Source organism: Carlito syrichta, unplaced genomic scaffold, assembly GCF_000164805.1.
Source record: "Carlito syrichta isolate Samal-C Ts95f unplaced genomic scaffold, Tarsius_syrichta-2.0.1 Scaffold286961, whole genome shotgun sequence".
Lineage (NCBI taxonomy): Eukaryota > Metazoa > Chordata > Mammalia > Primates > Tarsiidae > Carlito > Carlito syrichta.
This window is the reverse complement of record NW_007231057.1, coordinates 69042-75041: the sequence shown is the minus strand read 5'-3', so window position 1 is coordinate 75041 and position 6000 is coordinate 69042. Positions and strand designations below refer to the sequence as shown.

General features: G+C 41.0%; 1 protein-coding gene across 3 annotated transcripts in view; it reads left to right on the top strand.

Annotated features, from left to right (window-relative positions):
• Positions 1–6000, top strand: part of ANLN (anillin actin binding protein) — an 83769-nt gene that overhangs the window by 11240 nt on the left and 66529 nt on the right. The window lies entirely within an intron of this gene.

Here is a 6000-nt window from a genome sequence, read left to right as displayed (position 1 = left end):
CCCAGCAGGTCGAGGCTGTGGTGATCGGGAGCGGCCACTGCACTCCAGCCTGGGCGACAGAGTGAGACTCCAACTCAAAAAAAAAAAAAAAGAAAAAAGAAAGGTAAATCCAGTTTATTAAATACAGGCTATAAGGTCCTCTGCTTGTTAATGGCCAATGCAAAGAGATGAAACAATATCAGTTATGTGACTAATGTTTATAAGCTAAAAGGAGAACCATCTTTGGCAATAACATCTGAGATAACTTTTGTGTGTGTGTCCTCAGAGATAACTTTGTGGGTGCCAGTAAACCTATAAGGTTTCTCAAGGTAGGCAGATGGCCTGACTCCAAGCTCAGTTCAGTAGAAGCAATTCTAAAGTGAGCTAGCACAGTGCAGGTCATCAGCTCAGTACAGGTAGATGACAGCTAAGTGGCTTTTGGGCTTTCCCCAAGGAAGCATTTCTGAGGCTGTGGCTGATGTATATCAGAATCACTTAGACCATTGGATTAGAATCTCAAAAATGTGGAGCCCTAGGGTATGCTTTTGTCTTACTTTTTTTTTTAAAAAGCTCTTTAGGTAATTCCGATGTATAGACAGAACTGAGACCAAGCGATCTAAGGAAATGGATGAACTGCACATATTTTAAGCAGTTTGTTTAACTGAAATTTTAATAAGAATTAGATAGCAGAGAGTTTAAGATTATGTTTTCAGGCAGGGATGATGATAATCTCAGGAGCAAACACTGTATTGATATGCTAGGCATTGTAAATATTTTTTGTTCTAATACAGTATAAATGTTTTTTGTTTGAATAGCATTTAATGCTTATGAAAATTTTTGAGATGCATGCCACTTTTATCTTCTCTTTATAGAAGAGGAAACTGTTCAGAGAGGCTATATAGCCTGCCCATGGTCAGGTAGCTAAAATTCAAATCCCAGTAGTTTGACTTTAGGACTCTTATTCATAACTGCTGTGACCTGCCTGGTGTTTTTTGTTTGTTTTTTATCAGATAACAGAGTACTGTTCATCTGTGGTGTCATTTAAGTAATAACTATTCATTTTGGTGCTGGGTGGCGTTAGCCATGTTTTTTTGTATAGCCTGAAGAGGCTAACCAATAAATGTACTTGAAAAGAAAGGTGCTTCATTTCTGTTTTATTTGTTATATCTTTGGGTACCAGAGTACAGATTTTCCTTTAAAAAGGGGGGTGGGGGGGTTATTGTTTAGCAACGAAGGCCCTAAACATTCTAGAGTATAAAGCATTGCAGTGATTTTTTTACCATTTTGGAAGCAAATATTAACAAACGTCTACCTCATCCTTGAAAATAAATCTTATTAAGGCACCATGTCCTGACTGATTTTAAGAAATGAAGCTTGTGAGTAAAGTGTTTGTAATGAATGGTTAGAGAATGCTTAACAGGACTGTGGGTGTAAGTTAAATGTTTTGAGAGCTTATACTAAAATTTAGTTAATCTGAAGCTTGTCTTTCTGACAGAATAGTTAGAAGAGATAGAGATCTGTCAAGTTCATTCCTAAAGCATGACAATAAAACGCCTCTGCTTAGAGGAGAGTGCCTGTTCTAAGGAAAATGATAGAGGCATGTAAGAAGGTATTGTAGGGAAGCTGGTAGTCAGGGAAACTTTTCTGGAGGAGGCAGAGGCAATTAAGCTGGACTTGCCAGCTGGCTTCAGATAGTAAAGAAAATCTAGGCAGAATAACAAGAATATAGGCAGAAAAACCAAAATATATAAAAAGCACAATGGTAAGTAATACGTTGTAGTGTATGTATAAAGAGTTGGTATTTCTGGTACATAGAGCATGTGGGAGAAAAGCAAGAGATTGTCATTTACTAAGATGAAGAAGTTTATGTCCAGGGCAATTTCTTTTTTTTTGAGTTGGAGTCTCACTCTGTCACCCAAACTGGAGTGCAGTGGCCGCTCTCGGCCACCACAGCCTCGACCTGCTGGGCTCCGGCGATCCTTCCGCCTTGGCCTTCCAAGTAGCTGGAACTACAGGCGTGCGCTACCACGCCCGGCTGATTTTTTTTTTTGATTTAGAGATGAGATCTCGCCAAGTTGCCCAGGTGGGTCTCGAACCTGCGGGCTCAGGCAATCCACTCACCTCAGCCTCCCAAAGTGCTGGGATTACAGGCTGAGCCACCGAGCCCGGCTGGTCCAGGGCAATTTCAACTTCAGATGTGTTAGGGTTGGAATGCCTGTGGATAGCCAAATGGAGGTAGTTGGTAATTGGAAGACCATGAAGGACAGACCAGGAAGACAGAAGAACTGGTAGAGAATGATATCATAAATGGAAAGAGGGTGATATATTTTAGAGAAATATATCAGGAAATATCTGTTAAGCAATGTAAAGCCTGCGACATGTACTAGCATCTAGTGACTTTAGGCAGTGGTATGGGCAGAAGGCTGGTTGAGTGAGTTGAGTGGTGAGTGAATACTGTGCAGGGAAAGAAGGGCAGTAGCTAAAGAGGGTGGATATTGAGAGTGGATGTTTATTATCGTTATTTTTGTTGTTGTTTGTTTTGAATTGGAGTCTCACGCCATAGCCCAGGCTGGAGTGCAGTGGCATGCTTGCGGCCACCGCAGCCTCGACCTACTGGGCTCTGGTGATCCTTCTGCATCAGCCTTCCAAGTAACCGGAATTACAGGCGAGTGCTACCATGCCCGGCTAGTTTTTTATTTATTGTAGAGACGAGGTCTCACCAAGTTGCTCGGGTGGGTCTCGAACCGGCGGTCTCAAGCAATTCACTCGCCTCAGCCTCCCAAAGTGCTGGGTTTACAGGCTGAGCCACCAAGCCTGGCCTATCATTATTTTTAAGATGAGTAGTATGTGAGCATACAGTAGTCTATCTGCTGGGGGATACAGTATAAGACTCCCTCGTGGATGCCTGAATCCGCAGATCGTTCCAAACCTGATTGCCAACGTTTGCAACACTTTTCTGTTATGTCTTCTGCCTACAAATGTAGTACCTTTTCCATCTTAACTAAGCACTTATCATGTACTGTAGGTATAACTTTTGCAGTTTTAGGTATGACAGCAAAACTAGCACAAATTTATTTTTCCTTCACAATCTTGTGGGTAGAAGATTCATTCTTACCGTAGATCTTAGTATCCCCAGAATATGATTTTTTTCTTTCCTTATTAAATCAAGAATTTTCACTTCAAGGGAGCCCTTTACAGTTTTCTTTGTCATAGCTGAATTGCCAGCTTCACTACTCTTGCACTTATGGATACTTTTAAGACAAATAAGACTTACTTGAGGCTGGGCGTGGTGGCTTATGCCTAAAATCCCAGTACTTTGGGAGGCTGAGGTGGGAGGATTGCCTGATCCTGAGGGTTCAAGACCAGCCTGGGCAACTTGGCGAGATTTTATCTCTACAATAAACAAAAAAATTAACTGGGAGTGGTGGTGCATGCCTGCAGTTCTAGCTATTTGGAAGGCTGAGATGGAAAGATCGCCTGAGTCCAGCAGATCGAGGCTGCGATGGCCGTGAGTGTGCCACTGCACTCCTGCCTGGGCAACAGACTGAGACTTAAACTCAAAAAAAAAAAAAGACTGGCTGGGCTTGGTGGCTTGGCCTGTAATCCCAGCGCTTTGGGAGGCCAAGGTGAGTGGATTGCCTGAGCCCGTGGGTTCGAGACCCACCTGGGCAACTTGGCAAGACCTCATCTTTACAATAAATCAAAAATTAGCCGGGCGTGGTAGCGCATGCCTATAGTTCCAGCTACTTGGAAGGCTGAGGCGGAAGGATCACCAGAGCCCAGCAGGTCAAGGTTGCAGTGGCTGGGAGTGGCCACTGCACTCCAGTCTGAGTGACAGAGTGAGACAAAAAAAAAAAAGACTTAGTTGAACACAAGCACTGCAATACTATGGCAGTTGATCTGATAACCAAGATGGCTACTAGGTAATTACCAGATGGGTAGTGGTACAGCTTGGATATGCTGGACAAAGGGATGATTCTTGTCTCAGGCAGGATGGTGCAAGATTTCATCATGCTATTCTGAATAGCATGCAATTTAAAACTTATGAATTGTTTATTTCTGTAATTTTCCATTTAATATTTTTAGACTGTGATTGGCTGTAATGACATGGTAATGAAGCTGAGAAAATAAAATCAAGGATAAGGGGGAACTACTGTATATTCACATGCCACATAACGATATATCAGTCAATGATGGACCAAATATGCTATGGTAGTTCCCTAAGATTATAATACTGCATTTTTACTGTACCTTTCTTTTTTTAATTTTAAAGATGCGGGATATAATTCAGGGTTAGGTATACAAATGTTCATTATGCAGGTACCCTTGTTGATGAGGTGTACCCTTCCCTCCCCTGGCAATTTCACTCAACTGCCAATCCCACCCTCACTCCCCTGGCAGTTTTCCACTACTACCACTTCTTTTCTTTTTTAAAAAATTATTATTTATTTTTTTAATCCAGTCCTCTTTTGATGGACAGCATGGTTGGTTCCAGGTTCTTACTATTGTGAACAATGCTACGATAAACATAAGTGTGTAGGTATCTTTTTTATAGGGTGATTTGAGTTCTTCAGGGTATATTCCGAGTAGGGGGATTGCAGGGTCATATGGGAGGTTGATATTTAGAGCTTTTAGGAATCGCCACAATGGAATACTATGCAGCCATAAAAAAGAACAAAATCATGAATTTTGCAGCAACCTGAATGGAACTAGAGTTTATAATACTGAGAGATCTCTCACAGAAACAAAAATCTGAGTATCACATGTTCTCACTCAGAAGTGGACCTAGAACATCTATCATAATACTATAAGAAAAGAATTGATAATGGCAGGAAATTATGGGGGGGCAGGGAGGGGAAGAGAGGAGGGATTAACGGTAGTCAATATCTGTCTGGGGATGGGGGACACTCCTTATCAACAAGGGTGCCTGAATGATGCATATTTGTATACCTAACCCTTAACTGTACCCCACAATTTTAAAATAAAAAATGTTTAAAAAATTATTATTTATTAATTTTTTTAATTATAAAGATGTGGGTTACAATTCGGGGTTAGGAATACAAACATTGATGATGCAGGTACCCTTGTTGATGAGATATACCCCTCCCTCCCCTAGCAGTTTCCCTCAACTGCCAATCCCATCTCCCCCCCAGCAGTTTCCCATTACTGCTGAATGCTTTCTTACAGTATTATAATTGTTCAAGGACCGCTTATGAGTGAGAACATGGTATTCTGTTCTTTGTTTCTGTGATAGATCACTGAGTATGATCGACTCCAAGTTGCTGCAAAGTCCATATATCTGTCCTTCTTTAAGGCTGCATAATATTCCATTGTGTATATGTACCACATTTTCTTTATCCAGTCCAGCTTCGATGGCAGCATGTTTGGTTCCATGGTTTTGCTATTGTGAATAGAGCTGCAGCAAACATGGCGTGTACAGGTATCTTTTTTGTAGAATGATTTGAATTCCTTTGGGTATATTCCCAATAGGGGATGACTGAGTCATATGGAAGGTCAATTTCTAGTTTTTTCAGAAATTGCCACACTGAATTCCAAAGAAGTTATACTAGTTTGCATTCCCACCAGCAGTGTAGAAGCATTCCTTTTTCTCCGCATCCTCACCAGCATCTGTTGTTGTTTGTTTTATTAATGTTGGCCACTCTTATTGGGATTAGGTGGTATCTCAATGTAGTTTTGATTTACAATTCTCTGATGATTTTTACTGTACCCTTTCTATGCTTAGATGTATTTAAATGCACAAATACTTAACATGGGGTTACAGTTGCCTACAGTAGCCAGTGCAGTAACATGCTGTACAGGATTGTAGATTAAAAGCAATAGGCTATACCATATAGCTTAGGTGTGTAGTAGGCTATGCCATCTCGGTTCTTGTAAGTATACATGATGATGGTCACACAACAATGAAATCACCAAACGATGCATTTTTCAGAATGTATCCCCATGACTGTGTTAATGTGCAGAGAAGAGTTTATAGAGAGGGGAAAATGTTATTTGGAATAA